The 22,996-nt window shown below is 43.8% G+C and overlaps 1 protein-coding gene and 1 pseudogene across 2 annotated transcripts in view; one reads left to right on the forward strand and one right to left on the reverse strand.

Annotated features, from left to right (window-relative positions):
• Ror1 (receptor tyrosine kinase like orphan receptor 1) overlaps positions 1–22,996 on the reverse strand; it is a 342,771-nt gene that overhangs the window by 73,451 nt on the left and 246,324 nt on the right. The window lies entirely within an intron of this gene.
• On the forward strand, positions 276–1,027 carry LOC126498021 (40S ribosomal protein S6-like; annotated as a pseudogene).

A 22,996-nucleotide genomic window follows, 5' to 3' on the forward strand; every position in this document is an offset into this window, starting at 1 on the left:
CCTCTCTCCTCTCTCCTCTCTCTCTCTCTCTCTCTCTCTCTCTCTCTCTCTCTCTCTCTCTCCCCTAATAGCCTCTTCCAGAGGTACTCAGGTCTTATAGACAGACAGGCAGACAGACAGGCAGGCAGGAAGACACACATATACATGTATACACAAAGCATCTTGTACAGGACTACTGCTTGCTTCAATGTCCTTCTCCCACACACAGTCAAACATAGTAAATTCAGGCCTATCCTCTTTCCCTTGCTATCTCCCCAGTGATTGGTCGTGTTGAGATGAAGCTGAATTCCACCTTCCCAGCCACTGGCTGTCAGAAACTCATTGAATCAAATGTTGAATGAAAGCGTCGTACTTCCTAGGAGAAGTGCATGGTCGCAGGAGTAGCTGCTGATGCTCTGGATTAAGAGTGGAAAGGTTATGTGGTCCAGATCAGTGGTGGGAAAAACAATGTTTTCCCAAGAAGCAAGGTGTCTTGATCCATGGAAGAATCCTCCTGCTGTTGAATAAAGGGCATTTTTGTTATGGACCAAGAAGAACTAGAAAGAGGAGGTGCAAGTCTGTTCCAGATGCACCGTGGATGCCAATCTGTGTGTTTTCAGCTTGTTTGTTGTGAAAATGGAGAGAAGGGCCATTCCTAAACTGACAGAAACTACTGGGCCCAGTTGGTTGGCGCCCAAAAGACCTACCAGCATCCAAAAACTTTTTAATCTCTCTAAAGAAGATAATGTCTGCCAATAAGTTGTTAGAAAGCTCTTAAGTAAAGAAGGTCAGGAGCCCAGTACCAAAGCACCCAAGTTCAGTTTCTTGTTACTCACATGTCCTGCAGCACAAACGTTGACATATTGAAGAAATACAAGGAGGAGGCTATAGAATATGCTAAACTTTTGGCCGAGAGAATGAATGAAGCTAAAGAAAAACGCCAGGGACAGATTGCCAAGAAACATAGCGTGTCCTTGCTGAGAGCATTTAAGACTGAGACCAGTCGAAAACAAGTCTTTAAGAGTAATAATAAATGATCAAGTCTTGAAGACCCTCAATGAGAGGTAAGGTATCATGAACCCACAACCCGGTAGAATGAAGGGGTGCAGGTCCCCACAGCTACAATGAGTTTGTATGGGCAATGGCTAGGGCATGTCCACATGACACCATTTCCCAGCACTCTTCCCCAATCTCCAGCTCATAGTTTCCGCTCCTCTTCCAAAATGCTCCTTGAGCCTTGTAGAGGATGATATAGAGTCCTGTTTGGGGACAAGGCCTCAATCATTGTCTCTCTTCTAAGCCTAGTCACTGGCTTAGAACTGTCTGGGCAGAGTGTGCCCTTGGCTTGCAGGTCATGACGCATCTCCAAGGACTGCAGCTAGAAAATGCTCAAGATCCATACATCTTAAAGCATGTTGTGGAGAAGGGAGATTTCAGACAAGTCATACAATACACCCTAGTGCCTCCCACCACACGTGCCTCCTTTTCACTGATCACTCTGTCTGGTGGGAATCAGCATCTCTCCATTTACCAGAAACTCCAAGTAGCCTTTGGCTTTTCCATGACCTGCTTTCTCCACAATGCCTAACTCTTAATTTCTTTTATAATGCTTTCTTATTGACTCTGTCTTCTTATTTCCCAACGCCACTGTCTAAATCCATGTAATTGTTTTCATGTGGATTGATGCTATGAATATATTCTCTTCTCCGGCATCTCTTCTTCAAATTCCCCAAATGCAAGAGTTTCCCAGAGTTCCTTGGGTTCCAGCTCTTCTCATATTCCAGTTTCACTGAACATGACCCTTCTCATAAATTAATCACTATTAAAAACAAAATGACTCCAAAGTCTTATTTCTAGCTCTTTCCTCTTTCAAGGTTTTCTTAGGTTTTTCGTCAGAGAGGCAGAAATATGACTAATATAATATTTGGTATTAAATAGTTAAGCCAGAATTGGAGAGATGATTCAGTGGTAAAGAGCACTTGATGCTCTTTCAGAGGACCAGAGTTCAGTTACCAGCACCCATGTCAACTGACTGTAACTCTACTCCAAGGGAGCTGAATCCTTGGGTTTCTGTAGGCACCTGCATTCACGTGCACATACCCATATGTATACACACAACACCTTGACACATAATTGAAAATAACAAATCTTTGGAAAAATAATTAAATAATAAGAATGACTTTGTTCATAAAAATTTTTCTGCATTTCGTGCTTTTTCTTTCCCCCAATAGATTCCCAGGAAGGAAAAAAATAGCTGTCTTCATTGCAGAGATGAGAAAATCTAAGGCCTATCACTTAGCCATTTAACTGAGATCAACTGGCCATAATTGAGGGTCTAAGAGTTTGAATGAGTCCATTAAGGCTGCCCAACCTGTAGATATAAGACATGAGAAGGTCAGAGTCACCCTGGGCTGTCCGTACCAGACCGTCTCTCGATGCTGAGCCATGACACACAAGGGAGTTCTGCTAGACTGCTTTGTGAGTGTAGAAGTTAGCGTGAGCACCAAAGGGTAACAAATGATTTAACTCAACGGAAACCTGGGCCTCATTTGGGACACAGAATGGCCGAACAAGTGGCATGGGCTTTGTGTGACTTCTCAAAAGTCCAGGCAAATAGGAGAACCCTAGCCAGAGTTAGAGTCTTGGTCTCATTGTGGCCGGGAAAGAAAAGTAGAAGCCCTTCATGGGTGAGTGCCATTGTCCAATTCTCTAAAGACCTTACTCAAAAGCAAGTAAAGGGGACACACAGACGCATCTGGAGCTTGTCCTCGGCCAGGTCCTTGGCCCATGGCTGTTGCCATCAGGAAATGCCCTGTGCTGTTTCTCAGCAAGTTGTGACATTTCTGCCTTCACCCAAGGAGAGATCTGGTTCTTGTTTGGACCTGAACTAAAAGCGATTTTTCTGGCCGATGAGAGTTTAAAATGTCCCTTATTGCTACAGCATGAAAACGGGAGTGGATGCATGTGCAGTTCAAAGAGGCAGACCGGCCAGGCAACAATTCTTAAACTGGGAAATAAAAGGAGGCATCTGAGGTTTTCCAGAATGTATTGATGGCAGCTGATTTCCAAGGGAGAGAAAAACAGACCAGAGTTCCTCATTCTGAGAAACACTGACATTTTGGGCCTGATAATTCTTTGTTGTGAGGGGCTGTCCTCTGAGCCAGACTTTGAGCAGCATCCTGGCCCTCCACCCACCAGATGCCAGCAACACCCCCATTCCAGGCACGACAATCAAGATGACTCTGGACATTGTCAAATATGCTGGGAGGCAAAAACCACCCCCAAATGAGAAGCACCAAAACAGAACCATAGGTTCCCTGAAAGAAAGCAGCCAATTCCCATGCAGGAAGCAAAGAAGAAAAGAAGATACAGGATGTAAGTGATGCTCATGGACACAGAACACAGAAGGGGCCTCCACATCCTCTGAGAGCAGAGGGTCCTCTGGGTACCCAGCTTGGGTCTGACCATCATCCATGGTGAAGGAAAATGGCATGAAGACAGAAAGAAACCCCTTTAGAGTGAGCGTGCACATACATCCTGTCAGCTACGTACATCATGAGCCTTACTCTCAAACTATTGTGTCATTGCTGACAATCCTAACGAGAATCCTTTCGAAAATAAAAGCACCGTTTTCACAGTCGCTGACCCACACCGATCTCACTGAAAATTACAGTCAGGGTTCTCATGCCAGAATGTGCGGCAACCTGTAAGAATGCTGAGACTGGCTTTCTTCGGGTTTGACACTCACACGTTGTATGCTTATAGAACCTTAATGTCAGGAGGGACTGGAGAAGCCATCCTACGCAGTGTTCCAAATTTCCCACCTAGCATCCTTGGCAGGTGATGGAAACCAACAATGGTCAGCTCCTATTGCAGGACAGCACTAGTTTCTGAGAAGTTTCCATGCAGGGGGAGATCTCCCAGTGGAACCAGGACCCAGTTCTGTCCTCTGGAACATTGTGGAACAGGTCCATTCTCTCACTGAAACGGCTAAAGTCTCTTTCAGTCACCGTTCATCAACACTCTTACATGACCCAGGCACGACCAGGACCCGCAGTCATGGCTCACATGAACACTCTTTCCTCAGGACGAGACGGGATCGTGTGCCAAGCACCTTACCGCCATCCTCAACAATGATCCTAAGCCTTCCCTGCTCCCATTAAGGTCCCCAAGATAATTCTTTACCTCCCTCTTTCTTTGACAGACTTATCCATGACCCCAGAAGCACAACAGCCTATCCTTCCCTCTTTTTCCACTTCTCTGATGTTGTCTCTGCTCTCAATGCTTCCTCTTCTGAGCTCATTCCTCCCCCAATATCCCCCGAATCGGTGAACTATTGGAGCACGTGGAGAGGATGAGCCTACAGATCCCGAACAGCAGGATCTCCAGGACAGGACGACAGCGGGACATCTGTGAGGAGCCCCAGTGAGAGCCCATTGTCGGTGGTGCAGCAGAAGCCAGAGGCCTCGAGTCAGACCAGTGACTCCTACAACGAACACTTGCAAATAAACATGACCAGACTGAAAGCTAAACTGTGTGTCTCTGCGGGCCACACTACAGCTTCCATGACAAGATTCTTCTTTTGTTTTTGCTTTGCTTGGGTTTTGTTTTTTCTTTGAAATGTGGTTCTGATTTGGGGGGAGGTTGTAAGGACAGAGGGGAGATGTGAGGGGACAGGGAGATGAGTGGGATCAGAATGTATGACGTGAAATCCACAAAGAATCAATAAATGTAAAAAAAAGAGAGAGAAAGAAAATAAAGAAAAGAAGCAAACTCATTCCTCAGGTCTTTTCTTTCTTTAATAGGATGGGGTGAGGAACCGTCTCCGCAAGTCACTGTCTTGTGCTCTTAGTAGCTCCAGGCCACCGCCCCCTCTTATAGCTTAGTCACAGGGGTAGATGTCACATATTTAAAACCAACTAACAAACGTGACCATCTTGCCTTCAAGTCAGAACCTTCTTTCCTATCTTAGCTTTGCTGCGGGAGTAACGACACATTTGAAAGTGTCACCAGAATTGGTGTTTTCATACACTCCCTTCGCTCTGGGGTCTACCTTCCTCCTCCAGTGGGAAATCTCTTATTTCTTTTTATAATATCAGGTGCTATCTTCTTAGCCTGGCTTTTCTGGGGGGGGAAGAATCAGGTTAATTTCATGTATATCATTCAAGAATGAAAAAAGACAGAATGCATTATGTAAATCCAGTGACATGGCTTAGCGGTAAAATGTTTGCCGTGCATGAGAATCTGAGTTCAGACCAAATACTCATGTAACAGAATAGCACAGTGGTGCTTGTTATAATCCCAACACAGGGAGGTAGAGAAGGGAGAACGTCTGGGGCTTGTTGGCCACCTAGTTGTATCTAGCCAGTCATGCCTACTCAGTGAGCTTCAACTCCAGCTCACCTGAGCTTCACCCTGTCTCAAAACAAGTGGAATAAGGCAAAGAAAGACACTCAGTGTTGATCTCTGGTCTCTCACATACATGCACACATGTGCACACTTGAACACATATGTAAAAACACTCAGACACGACTATACACACCTATACTACAGACACTACATACACACACACACACACACACAGCACAAAGTGCTGAGCTCCTTGTGTGGCCATTCCACATGGCAGCTATTAGCACTATTAGTTTTGTAGGCAGAATTTCTTTCTCTGTTTGGGTGACCATTATAGTCCCTAGGAAATGTTTTATTTGTCACAGTAGTTAAGGACATGGGACATTCCCTTTTCATTTGTATGTCTCTACACTAGTGGGAATTCAGTGTCCTATGAACGAATCCATGACTTCAAGAAATAGAAGGCAACACTTGTGTGTGGTCGTTAAAAAGGAACTTACAATTCTACACCGGTGGCCCTGGCCTTTTTGGCAATTTCAAACCATCTTTCTTCATGAAACTGGAAATGACTTAGAAAGGCCAAGAAAGAGCCACGGGCATCTCTCAAGCTATTTCCCCAGTGGAGAGAATCCTTGTGTCAGAGCCCGTGGAAGAAGGAAGGGGGTCTCAGCTTGGCTTACTGCCTTCTTAGGTCAAGGTTGCCCCATAGCGCCAGCCACTTGGGTTCAGCTGTGGGCCAGACACTGCAGGTGGAACAAAGACATCATTGATGCTGCCACTCACAGAGCAGGCCCCTGGGCAAGGATCGGGGGGGGGGGGTTGCGGGCAGTTTTACTCCATGACAGTCTCATCTCTACAACTGCCTTCAGGGCCCAGGGTTACAGCAGTCACACAGGTTCGGGGGGGAAAGAATCTTCTAGGCCATATGGAGGTGCCCTCAAGAATGCTGCTCCAGATTTAGGAAGTGCAGATGTTACTGGGAGTGTACACTGATTCTCACAGTAAAAGTGTAACTGACTAAAATAAATAAATAAATAAATAATTTTTTTTTAAAAAAAGTGTAACTGATTTACATAGCAATCACAGAACCAAGGCTGTGGGCACCAGCCTTTTTTACTAACTTTACATCTTTTGCCAATGATTTTTTTTTGGCTCAATACTAAAATTTGCAGTTTTATTTGGGGAAAAAAATACTTGTCTTGAGGTCCTACTGTGTGTCAGGTACCATGCTGCCATGCTATGGCATCTTATCACAATCTTCTAGGACAGGTATATTATTCCTATTTTATAAACAAGGGACGGAGGCTCAGGTAATGTAGCTCATTTTCTCCTACACGCCTTCTAAATAACCACTCAGTGGCTGCTCAGCTGCCTCAAGCTTTAAAAATGATCTACCGAAGCTAAGTGAAAAGGTAACCATATCCCTGCTGTTTCAAAATACAAGGTAACCAATAGTCCTTAAATATATGGGGCCAATGAGATGCTTCAGCAGGTAAAGCACTTACTTCTCAAGCCTGACCTGAGTTCGATCCCCAGAACCCACGTGAAGGAGGAAGGAGTTGACAACTGACGCTGTCTTCCAGTGCAGCGACACACTTGCACACCCCATCATATACACAAATGATAAAACATAAAAATTAAAAATATTAACATACATCTCTTCAGAACTACTAAGAATGCTTCTAAGTGTCATGAGGATGAAAACATTGACATTTCATGTTGTAATTTGAGACAAAGACAAAGAAATACGTTACTCAGACTTTCTGTGCTGTATTCCATTGTTTGTTTTGGTGCCAGGAACTGAGCCTTGCAGCAGGCACTCTACCTGTGAACTAGGCCCCTACTTTTGTAAAGGTAACCATAGCTAACCATAAAATTTCTGAGATATGACAAATGGACTTCCTCCACTGCCCCCAAGTGCTTCGCCAAGTCTGAACCTTTTAGAGGGCATCGGTATGGGCAGCCACTCTTAAGGTAGCACACACATGGTTGAGTGGCACCTTTATCTTAGTGGCCTTTCTTTCTCAAGAAGCATGTTGAGGTCTTTCCTTTGACCTGGATGCTTATCTGGAGAAAACACAGCTTGAGGATTTCCTGCAGCTGTTGGAATGATCCGTGAAGGGGCCAATCATAGAGATTTCAAAGGAATTGTAGGACCCAGAGAAGAAATGAAAACCTCACCTTTGCCCTTAGCTTTGTGCATCTGTCAACCGGGGAACCTGTGGGCCAGCTCACTGCTGTCTCCAGGTGTGTTCAAGAGTGTCCAATTTCAAAGAACTCTGGGAACTCTTACTCTAAGTCCCAAACAAAAGGCTGGGGCTTTGATTTGAAACAAATAGACAACTCAAATTGTTCCGAAGAGTCCATGCTACTCCGCTAGATAAGATCCAGCAAGACAAGGGAAATGACTTCCAGCCACAATGAACAGGGATTCTAATCGGCAAAGGGCAGGAAGACCCAAACTGAAGCCACCAGAAAGACGAGACCGGGACTAATGCATAGGAGGGCACAGATACTGGGGAAATAACAGTTCTCTTTTCTTTTGGCAGTCCATCAAGCTAGCAGAGCCACAGTTTGTCACAGGCCTCCGCTAACATTCCTGTCATGCCTTCTTCCCACTTTCTGGGAAGGTGTGGGCAGAACCAGAATATGCATCCAAACAAACAGATGCGCAGAAACCAACTCTCGGAACCACAAGCATGAGACAAGCAACGCAGTATTAGCTACAAATGTTTTTTTTTTTTTTTTTTTTAAAAACCAATCAAAGGCAATTTTGGAAAGCAATTTGAATGAGAGCTAGGTAGTGAGTTTAGGAAACAAACAAAACAAAACAAAACAAAACAAAACAAAGCAACAAAGCAAGATGTCCAACATCCCATGTGGATGAAGCAAGGAAGAGATGATTCCTGGGCAGTTGCGGTAGCTGTGTGTGAATGCATGAGGATAGCACCTGGAATGCATTAATATGGAAGTAGCATCTGGTAGATGCAGATTATATCTGTGTGCTTCAAAGAGCGTGAATAATCTCACTTGAGTCAGTGAAGATGCGGCTACCGACATTCCGCAGAAATGGCTGGGAAGACTACGGCTGAGAGATGCTAGGAACTTTACTTTGGGGTTAGTTGATGTGCTTGGTGGCAAGTACTGCTACCCCCTCTAGGAAAGCATGCTGGTGTTGTAGATAGGAAATGTAGGCATTTAAAAAAAAAAAGCTTACAATTTGTTCTCTAAACGTTTACAAGTGTGAATGATTAAAGACCTGCCATGGTTGATAGAATTAATTATGTGAAAATGAACATCCCATCAAAAGCAAAAGCAATTTATAGATTCAACACAATCCCAATAGAAACTCCCATGACAAAAAAAAAAACTGAAAAAAATAAAATCCCTAAAATTCATCTGGGAAGTATGCATGTTTGCATATGCATGCACACACACACACACACACGCACACACCAATCCTAACCACCCCCCCCAAAAAAAGAAAAAATAAATTGCCAGAGAGATCATCATATCAGATTCCAAAGCTTTAGTACAGAGTTATAGCAGTAAAACCAGTCCTGTAGATCAATGGAATGAAATGTAAAGCAAATAAAAGTGCACCTAACTATAGCCACCTGATACTATACACACTGGGGGAAGACAGCATCTTCAGCCAAAGGTGGTGGAAAAATGGATGTTCATCTGTAAAAGAATAAAATTCGATCCATATCTGTTACCCTTCACAAAAGTCAGCTCCAAATTGAGCAAACACCTCAACATGTAATTTGAAAGCCAAAATTCCCCAAAGAAACATAGATAGTCGGTAGCTATTAGACATAGTTCAAGAAAGGGCTTTCTGAATAGAATTGCATTTGCTCAGGGCTTAAGGTCCACGACTGACAGATGGGACCTCATAAAACTAAAAAGCTCCCACACAGCAAAGGAAACAAACAGTCAGGGAACAGGAAGCCCACGGAGTGGGAGAGAATCTTTGCCAGCTTTTTATCTGATAGAGGATTAGTATCCAGACTAGGTAAAGAACACAAAAACAAAGAATCAAGAGAACAGTCATATCCATTAAAGAAATGGGCTACAGATCTGGACACAATTCTTCAAGGAAGAAACAAACAAAAAAAAAAAAGGCCAAGAAAGGCCCTAACAAGTCTTCAATAATGACAGCAATTAGAAAAATGCAAATTAAAACTATTTTGAGATTTCATCTTACTCCAGCAAGAATGACCGAGATCAGGAAAACAAATGCTGGCAAGGGTGCTTCATTCTCTGCGGATGGCGCGGCAAACAGGGGAAGCTGCTCTGGAAATCAGTATGGCGAATCCTCAGAGCGCTAAAAGTGCCTGTCTGAGCTCACAATACCATGCACTAGCCAAAGGATCTGATATCCTACAGAGAGGCTTGTTCATACATGTTCATAGGTGCTCTGTTCACATTAACCAAGAAATGGAAGCAGCCTAGATGTCTGTCGGCCGATGAACAGATAAGGAAAATGTGATGCACGTAAGCAATGCAATTCTATTGGAAAGGAAAATGGAATCAGGATATTTTCAGATTATTGATAGAACCAGAAAATATAGAGCGAGGGAACGCAGAGCCAGAAAGACAAATGCTGCATGTCCTCTCGACCTTGTGAATGTTAGCTCCGAGTCTTTCGATGTGAGTATAAAACCTGAAGTAACCACAGATTCCAGGGAAGTAGAAAGGGATCATGGGGGATGAGTGAAGAGGGAATGCTAGAGACGGGATTATAAGTCATAGGTTCTATGAAGGGCAGAAAGGGAAACCAGGAGGGAACTTTAACTGGGGAGGAGGGGGTAACAGAGAAAGCAGGAGGAACGAGAGATGGGCGCCACAATAAGAATTCAAAAATTCAGAGAATGTGCTCAGATCTCATTGGACTGCAAGGCCTATCGCTGGGTCAGGCACAGACTGGAAAGTGTGTCCCCAAGTCAAAATCCCCAAGCATTCCAGAAAGCTCTGGCTACTGGGAGCATAAAATGAGATTAGGCATGCTGGTGCTTAGCATGGTGCCCTGGGATGCTGACGAAAACTTGGCAGATCTTCCCGCCACTCTTACCACATGCCAGGGGCTGTCCTGAGAACCCACATACAAGACAAACACAGTGCTTAGCCACAACCACCTACAAATAGCCCTGAGAGGCCAAGGAACTCCCCTGCTGCCAACCAAGGGACACAGGGGCTTTCAGGGGACTCCCCCTACCTTTGCCTGACCCAACCTCTTAACACAAACCAAGCACGGCCATGTGTTCCAGCCTGGACAGGTAGCACAAGTTGGCGTGGCTTCCCTAACCCTGTGTATAAACCCACACTGAAGAATTAAGCAGGGAAGTGGAAATTTCCTCATCCTGGGATTCCAAAGCCTCTGGGGCCTGCCCCACCTCGTCTCCAAAAGCATTTCCTGTCTTGCTTACGGGAAGCACCAGTTCTTTTAAGGCTTTTGTCATTGTTTATTATTATTATTACTACTCTTTTTTGAGATATGATCTGGATAGCCCAGACAGGCCTTCATCGTGGTCCTCTTGCCTCATCTTCTGAGTGTGGGATTAGAAGTGTGAATCACACTGTGGGGGACGTTGCATTCCTCACCTAATCCTTTCTATCTTTGGAGCCCAGTTCAAGTCCAGCCTTATCTGGAAACCCACGCACGCGCTCTGCCCCCTTAACCTGGAGCTCCCAGAACTACATTTAATTCTCCAACTAGTGACTATCTATTTTATCTAGCAGTACCCAAAAGGGTCAAATGTGGGATTTATGGCGTTTATGGGTTCCAATACCTGAACGGGGGCTTTAGGAACAAAGGCTGGATCCTTACTTAAGTCTCCCACAGGGGCCACCTTGGTCACGCAGTCACTCTTACTCGACCAAGACTGACCAGGTAGCGGCTTCCCTTCCACCTTCAGGAAGGCAAGCTGTTCTTGTCCACAGAAGGATGGATGCTGGAGATGTGCTCAGCGGGAGAGTGCCTGTCTAGCATGCACAAGGGCTGGGTCTCATCTGTCAAGCTACAAAACAAATCAACCGCATCAACAGCAAAAGACCAGAACTAAGGGAAGGCTGGCCACTAAACAAGCAAGGAGAGCTGGTGTGCCTCACCTTCCTGCAGCAGGGTCCTGGCACTGAAGATGGCTGTCCTGCACCGGTTAGGCAGCAGGCACTGACAGAACCAAACCTCTTATTATCCCGACTTCTAGAGAAGGGAGCCAGCCTAGGGGCAGGGCTACAGAGGAGGGCGCTCTACTCTGACACAACATTTTCATCCCAAAGGATGCCTCCCATTCCTGCACGCCCCATGAGTCCTCTAGGAATGGCTCATTCCTCATGGGACAGCTCATTGGAGGCCGTCCTTCGGATCTCTTTAAAGAGACCCCATCATTTGCCAATGTGAGCTTTCTTAATAGTGTTCAGATGGCAGGCTGATCCATCTTCAGAAAATCCAACTGCATTGAACTTTCTGTCATGCAACCCTCTGGGGAGCTGCAATGTCTTAGCTGTGGGATGACTGTCGAATGTCTTCGAGAGTACTAAGCCAAGTACTCTTCCACCGAACCAAGCATTTCCATGTAAGCCAAGCACTTCCAGTGAAGTGGGGGATCTCCAGTGTGAATGCTCATGGTGGGGAAACTGGGAGGTGAGTATGTAGACTCAGCAAGTCCAGTTCCTAGAGCCTGGAGTTGATAAACATACGGTTCTGTCTCAACTGGATGAGACTTTCCATACGGGGTTGCAGAGGGTCTCCTGGGCCTCAGTAGCATCATAAGCCCATTTTCCATAAAGAGAATGAGAAAAGCACAGGGGGCCATTGGAGAGGGAAGGACCATCAGAGGAGTGGCTCGGGAACCCCAGGCTGGCTGAGGATAGCAAACAATATTTTCTCAGAGTTCCCCTGCTTTGCTGCTTGCTTTAACCCAGAAAGCTTTACAAACCTTGAACACATAGTTAGTTGCCTAAAGGAAGTAGGTTGAGCCACATGGGTTCAGGGCTGGATTGGGACCTGCAGCTTCTGGAATGGGTAAGAAGGCACGGTGGTCTGCAGCGCTTCTGGAATGGGTAAGAAGGCACGGTGGTCTGCAGCGCTTCTGGAATAGGTAAGAAGGCGTGGAGTCCATTCTTTATGTGGTGTCTTAAATGATGCTGATGCTGTCTCCTCAGCACACATACTCTGAGGCCATCTTATGAGTTCACATTTGGAAAAGCCTAGACTCTTGGAGGAAGCCAGGGTGTGTGTAGAAATCTAAGATCTAGACTTGGTTCATCTCTGACTTTCAGGTGGGCAACACACCCCAAGTCCCTCTAACCCTTAGCTATATACCAAGAGGACATTTAGGGGCTTTGTCACAAACATAGCGCCACAACCCACAACCTCCAAGATTCCTGGTATGAGAAGAACAGGTCATCCTGGCTCCTATTCCTTAGCAGGCCTGTGGGACCTGCCAATGCTTTGTATTTTTTTTTTAAATCCCTGGGATAAAGTACTATTTCAAATACTAACATGGCATCTGTCAACACCTGACTTTGAGGCCTTGGTCCTTCCCTCTCCATAAACATATATATGTTGGCCCCTGTTAACGGCATCCCATCTCACATCCACATACACAATCCCCTTTGCCTCGTGGAGAAATCAGAACAGGAGCACAGGCTGTCCAAACCAAGGTCAGCCTAAGATATTTGATTAAGATCACCGTGGGGTCCCTGGTGGTCGTAAGAACTGACAGGGTTGATCCAGGCTCTGCATCAGAACCCCTTTCCTTGGAGAATGGTCCTATTCCCTCAGCAAACAAGAACCAAAAGAACCATTGTGACCATTTGCATACAACGTTGTAAAGCGAAACCATGGAAAGCAGAGCCCTAAGAGGAGCGAAACAGAAACCTCTTTGAAAGGCTTGCTGTGGACCAGGGACCCTGCTCTGGGGATGTCCTGTGTCATTCAGCCTGGACAGTCATTGAGTCGATGCTATCACTATAGAAAAGACCTCTCTCCCAAGGTTCTCCGCTCTTAGCCAGGGTCTGACCCCACCCTCCAGGCACTTCCCGGGGGCTTGGATATTATTAACCCACTGCCCTCCTTGCAGGGGGAGGGAGGGGTACAAATGTTACAAAGAAAGGGCCCTGCATCACGACCTAAGCGGTGGACGAACACACGGTATGAGATGGGAAGGACAGTGTGGCAGGTGAGAGGGAGAAGGACATTTCCTTCTGACTGGGCCCCTGGCACACAACGGGAGGGAACCCCTTCTCACTGCCACCTCCAGCTCCACGGCCGGTTTTACTGTGTCAAAAATAGGCAAACCTAGAGAGAGAAAGCCGGCTAGTGTTTTGATGAGGAGAGGGGAGAATCTACTAAGTGGAGATCGTTTTTTTTTTCCTGGGCTAAAAATATGGTTCAGCAATCAGATAGTTAAAGCCTGCTTGCCAATGAACTGTGCCATGGGAAATAGTCAAAATGACTAATTTTATGTGTATTATCTATAATAATGATACAATGAGCAGGATTTCTCTGAAAAGTCAGGTAACAGAACTACTTAGCGCTAGATAGAGACGGGTTCTTTTGTGATGCTAACTCCAGGCGTATGAACTGGGCTGCATCGGCCACTGTCAGAAACCCCCAGGATCTGCTAGCTGCGCCAGTAGGCTATTTTGAAATGAACCTTAATCTAAAAGAATAACATTTTACTTTGCAACCTTGTGTGTTTCTCTTTGCAATTTACCCCTTCTCTTTAATCTGGATGGGCACCCAAACAATCGTATGTGCCTGTGTGTGAGAGCACACATGCGCACATATGTGTGTTTAATTCAAGAGGAAATGGAGCCTGGTGAATACTGCTTTGAAATCCTGTCAGACTACCACTCCTGTTTTCTGAATGTCTATTTTTAGCCCTGGACAGAAAGCTGATTCAAACACGTAGTCTTCTGGAGGAGTCATGAGTTCTGTAGTGTTTTAACTAAGGGAAGTCTCTGTGGGGCAGAGCTGTGTTGGAAAAAAAGAATTTGGAATAAAGTATGCCACAAAATTCATGGCGAATGTCAACAGAGCAGGGCCACACATATAAATCTTGTTTGCTATATTTAAATAAAAGCTAAACTAAAAATAATAAAGCGAAGGATATTGAAGAAGCGTTTCCAGCAACGACGTAAGTAGTTTTGTTCTTTAAATGTTCCCTAGCAGTAGTCAGAAAAGGATGAAATTGATCTTCTGAAACCAGAATTAAATGCCCTAGAGGAAAAACATTTGTATTCAATTTAAATATAATCTGGGCATGTAAGTGTAAACAGTTTTAAGAACAATGGGGAGCGGTATGGAGTCTCATGCAGCCCAGACTGGCCTTGAACTTGCTATACAGCTGAAGACGAGCTCATAGCCCCTATCTAAGGAGTGCTTTAAGTCATGCTGGAGACAGAACCCAGGGCTTTCTGTATAGCCTATAACTTGAGCCCCTATAAAGCCATTTTTAAAAAAGATGAATGATAAGAAAAGAATACTGTTTTACTCACAGATAGACCATTAAGTCATTCTTGCAAAATCAAGTGTCAACTGATTTGAAATTTTAAAAATTGTGCATAGTTTTTTAGATGAGATGTGAGCTATTAAAGAAGTTGGCATATTAGTAGTTCAGGTTATATTTTACCATAAGGAAATTTCAAATTCATGAGAAATGTTAATTTATGGCCTGTGAAATTGAACTTGTAGACTGGGCACTGTTTCATCTTTTATATCTATCAAAGAATTTCAGTTACGTATGACAGAAACTTAGACTCTGACACATAGTACTCCAGCCACTAGGCCAACATCTAGACGTAGTGGAATTTACTAAGCCAATACCAATGGTCTTCAGATTGTTTTGACCTTCTTTAGATATGTATTGAAAATATCTGTGCTCTAGAACTTGTGGGAGTAGCCAACCAATGTCTGATTTGACATATGACCCACTCCATGAGAGGGAACCCATGCCCAACACTGCTTGAGTAATCAAGAACCAGAGATTAGATAGCCCAGAGACCTGGGGTAAAACCAAACACTTTTTACCTTTAAAGAAAAAAATTACCAATAAAATGATTTCTAATGCCATTCTGCTATATTCATAGGTTATTTCTGCATCCATCATCATCAGAGAGGCTTCCTCTGGCAGCAGATGGGAACAGATGCAGGGACTCACAGCCAGATATTATGCAGAGAGTCAAATGGGAGGTCTCCATCAAATCCCCTCAGAACTCAGGGAATCCCAGGGATGAGGAGATGGAAAGACTGTGACAGCCAGAGGGGATAGAGACACCAGGAGAACATGGCCCTCTGAAACAACTGAACAAGGTGTATACGAGCTCACAGAGACTGAGCAGCAAGCACAGGGCCTACATGGGTCTACACTAAGCCCTCTGTGTATATATTATAACTACTAGCTTAGTATTTTTATGGGACTCTTGACTGTGAGAACGAGTGGGGCTCTGACTCCTGGGCCTGGTCTTGGGATTCTTTTCCTCCTGTTGGGTTTCTGGGTCCAACTTTGACATGGTAGTTTTTGCTTCATCTTATATTATATTTTGTCATGTACGGTGGTCAACTTTTAGATGACTGTTTTTTTGTTTTCTAATGAGAGACAGAAAGAGAGTAGATCCAGAGGGGAGGAGGGATGGGGAAGAACTGGGAGGAGTAGACTGAGGGAACTATAATCAGGATATACTGTACTAAAAAAGAATCTATTTTCAATAAAGGAAAAACATGAAAAAAAAGAAAATATCTGTGCTCAAGTTTTCTGAAGATGATTTTAGAAAACATGGTAGGATAGAGCTGCTCCAACCCTTTCAGATATGTGAGCAAGAGGAATCACTGCCAGTGATTTCTGGCATGGCGAGAAAGCACAGACAACGGCCCTGCTCATCACCAGGGCTTGCTGACTAGTCACAGAAGAGGTTTACAAAGATTAACCATACTGCTGATTCCAATGTGTGCCACCAAAGACTCAAGAGTCAAGGGCAAAAAAAATGGCGCAGGTTCTCACTGTTACCAACCACCCTGTAACACACTGTCATGGCTACCACACTGTGTATGACCAGCTGACCTCACAGATTCCATGGAAGGAGAAACTCACTGTGATCTAGCAAAGCAGGTGCAGAAGGTATTTTCTACTGTGGCTTTGTGCAATACACATCTACAGTTGCTGAATTTGCATATTTAGTGGGAATTATTCTGCAGATATTAACTGTAACTGACAGTACTTTGTGAACTGGCTACAAAAACTCCAAGAAAAAATTTGAAAAATGATTTCTTGATATTGAGTATTGTTTTTCAATTTTTGCACTATACCTTTCAATTTGATATAAATGGTACTAAGTTGCTATAAGATTTAGCACATTCACTTAATTTGGATAGATTTAGTTGGGAAACTAATAAATTGTGATTCAAAATGAAATCAAAACAAAAAAAATGATAAGTGTTATTAGTTACTAGAAAACCTTGTATTTGAAGTGACTTGATCAGTGTTTTTGTTTTGTTTTGTTTTGCTTTTCCTTTTTTGAGGCAGGGTTTATTTGTGTAACAACACAGGCTGTAGACCAGGCTGGCCTCGAACTTACAGAGATCCATTTTTCTCTGCCTCCTGAGTACTGGGATTAAAGGAGTGTGCCACCACCACTGGGCAGATCTGTGTTTTTAATAGTTAATCTTATTAAATCCAATAGCAGCAATTATTTCTGATAAAAATTTAGCATCAAAAGGTGTGTTGTCATAAAATATACATCGGGCACTGAAGAGTTACAAAAAAAGCATGAAGGACATTTCATTATAAAATGGTAAAGTGACTCCAATGGAAATTCTTGCCATTGGGATTAGAAATGTTCTAGGCATAATGAACAGCTATTGTGTGTCAGTCATTAATCACCTTTTAATACATAGCTATATCAAATATCATGTACTATATATGTGTGTGTGTGGCTTTTTAAGGGATTCTTGAAAAGTCAAATTTATATTTGTTAGTTTTAGAAAATGAGTGGCGGGTAGGGCCATTGGAGATTGGCAATAAATATATTAGGTCTGCTTTTGAGGTGGCTGATGAAATGACTCATGATGACTAATAAATTATTCCTGGGGCACTTCTAACACCAATGGCAAGAATTTGCATTTGTGTTACTGTCCTGTTTTCCAAGTTCTAAGAGCAGGTTCCCAATCTATATAAAAGTGAGGCCAACAGTGTTGGGTAATCTCAGTTGGCCTGACCTACTGCAATTTATACTTTGGAAGCAGTGATCATGGAATAAAGATAAAGTAACGGACTTTATTTTAGTATCTATATTTATCATAGGAATGCTACTCTGTATGGTGAGTGGTTTAGGGTAAGAGGTATTAGGTGATTGATAATCTTTAGTAAGAAGGAATAGATTTATGATTTTCATGTAGCTTCAGGGAAGTCTTGGAGTTTCGGTTAAGGTCTGCTATAAAGCTGGGCATGAACATCTGTGAACAAGAGGCCTCAGCGATGAACCGTCTTTGGCTTTCTCAAGAATCCAAGAAAGGGTGTACTATGTGACAGAGTTTTGGTAGGACAACATGCTCTCACTAGGATCTCTGAGCAACTTCCATTGTACATTTATTTCCTGCTATTCCTAGAGTCCACCTCCTTGCCTGTATTAAAATTGCTTCATGAATATAAATCATCGTAGCCTTGTAAGCTCTTTTAGCCATGAAATGCTTAAGATGACCAAATATGTAGTTCTTGCACGTATTCTTAATTACTTCCTTCAACAAGGGGAGGGGATACACCAGCGTGAGCTCTGTAATCCCCCTTTGTATCTGTACAGTGAGAATGGCTAATGTCTGTCTTTAGATTTCAATGAGGCCAAGTAAGATAGTTAATCTCGTCAACTTGACTATAATTTAGAATCGTCATGGAAACACACCTCTGGATGTGTCCACGACGGTGTTTCCCTGATCTAACGGAGGAGGAAAGATTCACCCTGAAATTAAGAGGTATTCTCCCATGGGCTGGCATCCGGGACTACACAAAAAGGAAAAAGAGAGTTGAACACCAGCATTCAGGTCTCTTTTCTGTTTGGCTGCCAACTGAATGTGATCGCCCACCTTAGGATCCTGGCATCACACCTCCACAGCCATGGTGGACTACAGTCCCTCAAATTGTAAGCCAGAATAAACCCTTTCTCCTTTAAGTTGCTTTTTGACAGGTATTTTTGTCTTAGCAACAAGAACGTTTGTACTTTTGAAGTTTCAATACAGATGCCTTTATGCAGGTGTCTAGCACAGCGCAGAGCTTTGTGTTTCTATCCCTAGCATAGGGCAGAGCTCCGTGTCTATCCCCGGCACAGAGCAGAGCTCCATGTCTACCCACCTCCCCAGCACAGAGCAGAGCTCTGTGTCTATCCCAGGCATAGAATGGAGCTTGGTGTCTACTCCAGCTTCCAAGTATAGTCAGAGAGTCTCAGGAAGCAAATTTCTAGTAGTTTCCTGCTTTTAGCCTCCTCGTCTAGCAGTCTCTTCAGAATCTCAGGGTCTGCTCTTAGGGGCCATTATTTTCTTACTGTCTCAATATAACTGAATAGGGTTTTGTTTGGAATAGACAGAATGTTTGTTCATGACAGAAAAGAGAACTACTAACATCCCAGAGTGGAGAAAAAGAATGTAGGAGCTGACAGCGCGAAACTCAGAATCTTGATGAGGTTTTATAATAATAGAGGAAATAATACATTGAGTTTTAATTAGGTATCAAATTCAGTTGGAAGAAACCTTAGGAGACATTGAGCCCAAGCTCTTCAGTGAGCAAAATAGAAACTCAGTGCCAGAGAAGGTAAGCTCTTTGCCTAAGGTCACTGGCTAGTGACACAGAAAGGCTAGAACTCAAACACATCTCCTCAAGTGTTTGTTTCTGAAAGTGTATGAGCCAGTGGCACCACCAAGCCCTAGGAGTGTGCTAGAAACACAGAGCTGTCTACTGCCCAGCTTAACACACACTTGCTGACACAGCTAATGCAAGGAGCAAGAAGCTCAAAGACGAGCTTCCAGAAAACATCTGCCTGGCTGGAAGGCAAGGGTTTTTCTCTTTTTGGATGTGTCCAGCACACAGACGTAGGTGATCGCTCCAAGTGTCCCTTGAATGGGAGCTTTCTGCACCCTGTTCATACAGGAGAGGCTGCTGAGTGACAAGGGTGGGCTGTGACCTAAGAGGCTGGCTTCTCAACCTTCTGTACTCTTGGGCCTGTCCCCTGGGATTGGACGTCCTTCTTGTCTAATCTGCCCACATTCCAACCATCTGTCCTTGCTCTGAGGAATGCAAAGTCTAAGATGATTTTGATGAAGACACCATGGCTAGCTGGCTTCACTGGAATGGTGTCCCTCTGTGGTCTGGCCCAGCTGCTGAGTGACTTCTTGGTCTCCTCTCCACAGGACGTCACATCTCCCAACTGCCTGAGTAGCTGTGGTGAAAGATCTCCTTGAGTTTATCTAGAGTTGAAAGCTATATTATCACTTCCTGGGGTGGGCCAGCACCCAGCTTTACTTTTTCTCTATGCCTGGTACTTGGAAACAGATAAAAGGAGAGGGGGAAAAAAATCAGTAAAAGCTACTTGCCTCTTTTTTTTTTTTTTTTTCATTGAAGGGGATTTCAGCCAAAAGCTGATGAGAGAAAAGGAAATAAAGGTTTCAAGGTCTTCGGCTGGGGGTCACGGCAGGGCAGATAGTCCACAGGAGGACGCTGACGTCTTTGTTCAAACAGGAGTGACGGCAATGAGAACATCAGCTAGCCTTACTCAGCTCCTAACGCGCGCCAGGCTCTGACATGAAGCATTTTGTTAATTAATCTAATCTTCAACATCCTGGTGACATAGACACTGTGTTGATTAACTTTTTGTCAACTTGACACAAGATGGAGACATTTTAGAAGAAGAAACCTCAATTGAAAAACCTGCTTCTTTTTGCTATTTTCTTGATTAATGGTTAGTTTAGGAGGACTAACCCACGGTGGGTAGTGCCACTCCTTAGTAGGAGACTCTGAGTTGTGTAAGAAAGGAGGCTGAACAAGTCATGGGAAGCAAGCCAGTGAGCAACACTCCTCCATGATCTCTGCTTCAGCCCTTGTCCCCAGGTTCCTTCCTGCCTTTGAGCTCCAGCCCCGATGCCTATCAGTGATGGAGTGTGACCCGGGAGTTGTAAGTTAAATGAACCCTTTCGTTCCCAAGCTGCTTGTGCCCATGGTGTTTTATCACAGCAATGGAAGCCCTAACTATGATGAATACTTTTCAGATAGCACAGCCTTTGAACACGCAGAACTGAACAAGACCCCAGAGGATGAAAGAAAAGAAGCACACACACCTTCAACTCAGAGAAGGCCGAGCGTATGGTGAGTGCCACACCAGGGTCACTCGTGTTAGGAGAGGGTAGACAGAAGCCACAAAAGCTGAGCTTTGTTAGCCACAGAGTCCCATGGTATAACTTGCCCTGGTCTTTTCTCCAACATTCTTTATAGCCTTGTGAAGTGGCAGTCACTGGAGAAGGCAGAGTTGGTCTTGAACGCCCCCGAAGTCTCATCTCCTGACACCTGACATGACTTGATTTGCTGGACACTCTGGAAAGTCCAGCTCATAAGCTTGTCTTCATTTGACCAGCCATGCAATTTCACAGTGATGAAGTCCTGGTCACATGACACTGGTTGAGAAAAAAAGTGATCACATTTGCCTGTAGCAATCCCATCTAGGAGAAACGAGGGTAGGGCCACAAAGCTGAAAGGTGTCGAAGCAAAGAGATGTCCACTAGCCTCTAAACCCTCTGATATAGGGAGAAAGGGTACTTGCATGAGAGAAGCTGTGTATAACCAGTAAAACAAACTCCTGTTTCTTCCTTCTGGCACTCTGGGAGGCCCTACAACAGCAGAACATGAAGCAACGGCACAAATGTTAGCTGCTGGAGTACCGGAGGCAGCAGGCCCCATGCACTCATGGGGACCCTTGGCAAACAGTAGCAGAATCCCTGCTTTAAGGATCCCTCTGGCTACTCACCAAGAGAGCATGCTCACAGTGTACTGACTTATGTGCTTGTACTGACGGAAAATAAAGTCTGTATACACTCAGTCCAGGAAAGTCTCTGAACAAATGAGAATGACACCACACAGCCATGTCACAACGGAGGCAAGCTGATATCCAGAACGGTCGTATTACATCGTTTGAATTATTTAGTTTTTTTTAAAAGACCAACCAATGCTTGGCTAGCTACTCTGACTGAGAAAATGATACAAGCTACTAAAATCAAGAATGAAATGAAAGATGCCATTTACTAGTGTCACAGAAACGAAAAGAACAACATGGGAATGATAGCGTGAATAACTATATGCCAACAACCTGGAAAATCTGAACAGAATGAACAAACTTCATGGAAGACACAGACTATCCAAACCGACTAGGAAGAAAAGAATATATGCATAATAAGTGAAGAAGTTGAACTAGTAACTTTAAAACTTTTCAAGTGAATTTCAGGGTGAATTATATCAGCATCTGCATGAATAAACAGAATTCCCTTGTAGGTTTGCCAAGCAAGAAAAATGCTTCCTAATTCATTCGAAGAGCTTTGTATTAAGCTTCTATAGGAACTATGCCAAAATATCACAAGAAAGCTAGAGATTAATACCCTTTATAAACATAGACAGCAAAACCCCCAATAAAATGACAGCAAACAAAACAAAAGGGGTAGATGAGATGGCTCAGGAGGAAAAGGAATTTGATTCCCAGGACCCATGTGGTGGAAGAAGGACACTGACTCCTGCAAACTGTTCTCTGACTTCCATTTGTACTTGCCTCAAAATACGTATTTTTAAGATTTGTTTATTTATTATTATAGATGGTTGTGAGCCACCATGTGGTTGCTGGGAATTGAACTCACGACCTCTGGAAGAATGGCCAGTGCTCTAAACCTCTGAGCCATCTCTCCAGCCCTAATATATATATATGAATTTAAGTATTTTAAAAGAATGTAAGCAAATGGAATCCAGTAATATACATAATGGACCTTCATATTGTAGAATATGTTCTATGAATGACAGTTTGATCAGTCAATGTAATACACCACACTAAGAAGAACTAACAAAATCCCATGATCATCTCAATGAAGACAGAGAAATTATTTGTCAAAGCTCAATATCTTCACATAATGAAAACCACACATGAAAAGAGGAATAATGAGGCAACTTTTCCTCAACCCGATACAGGGCATCTATGTAAAACCCATAGCTGGCATCAAATTCAATGGAGGATCTGCCCTCTTACCATTTCTACTCCACACTGCATGGTTAAGTCCAGCTAGGACGATGGGTGGGAAATAGAAATAAAAAGCATCCATGATGATCATCCTATAGATGAAGAGTCCTGGGGAATAAACACACACACACACACAGAGGCACACACACACACAGATATAAACACACACAGATGGACACACATTCCACACAAAGACACACACACACATTCCACACACACTCATGCACACATATATAAACACATACAGATGGACACACAGACACACACAGACACACAGAGACACAGGCACATACACAGATACACTAGAGCTAAGGATCAAGGTTATGTCCGTAGCTCACTATGTCTATAGGACATAGGATGAGTTTATAGAAATGAACTATAGAGTAGAATAAATAATCTAAAAATGAAA

Source organism: Alexandromys fortis, unplaced genomic scaffold (genome assembly GCF_014885135.2).
Source record: "Alexandromys fortis isolate MF-2015 unplaced genomic scaffold, M_Fortis_MF-2015_v1.1 scaffold_13, whole genome shotgun sequence".
NCBI classification, from domain to species: domain Eukaryota; kingdom Metazoa; phylum Chordata; class Mammalia; order Rodentia; family Cricetidae; genus Alexandromys; species Alexandromys fortis.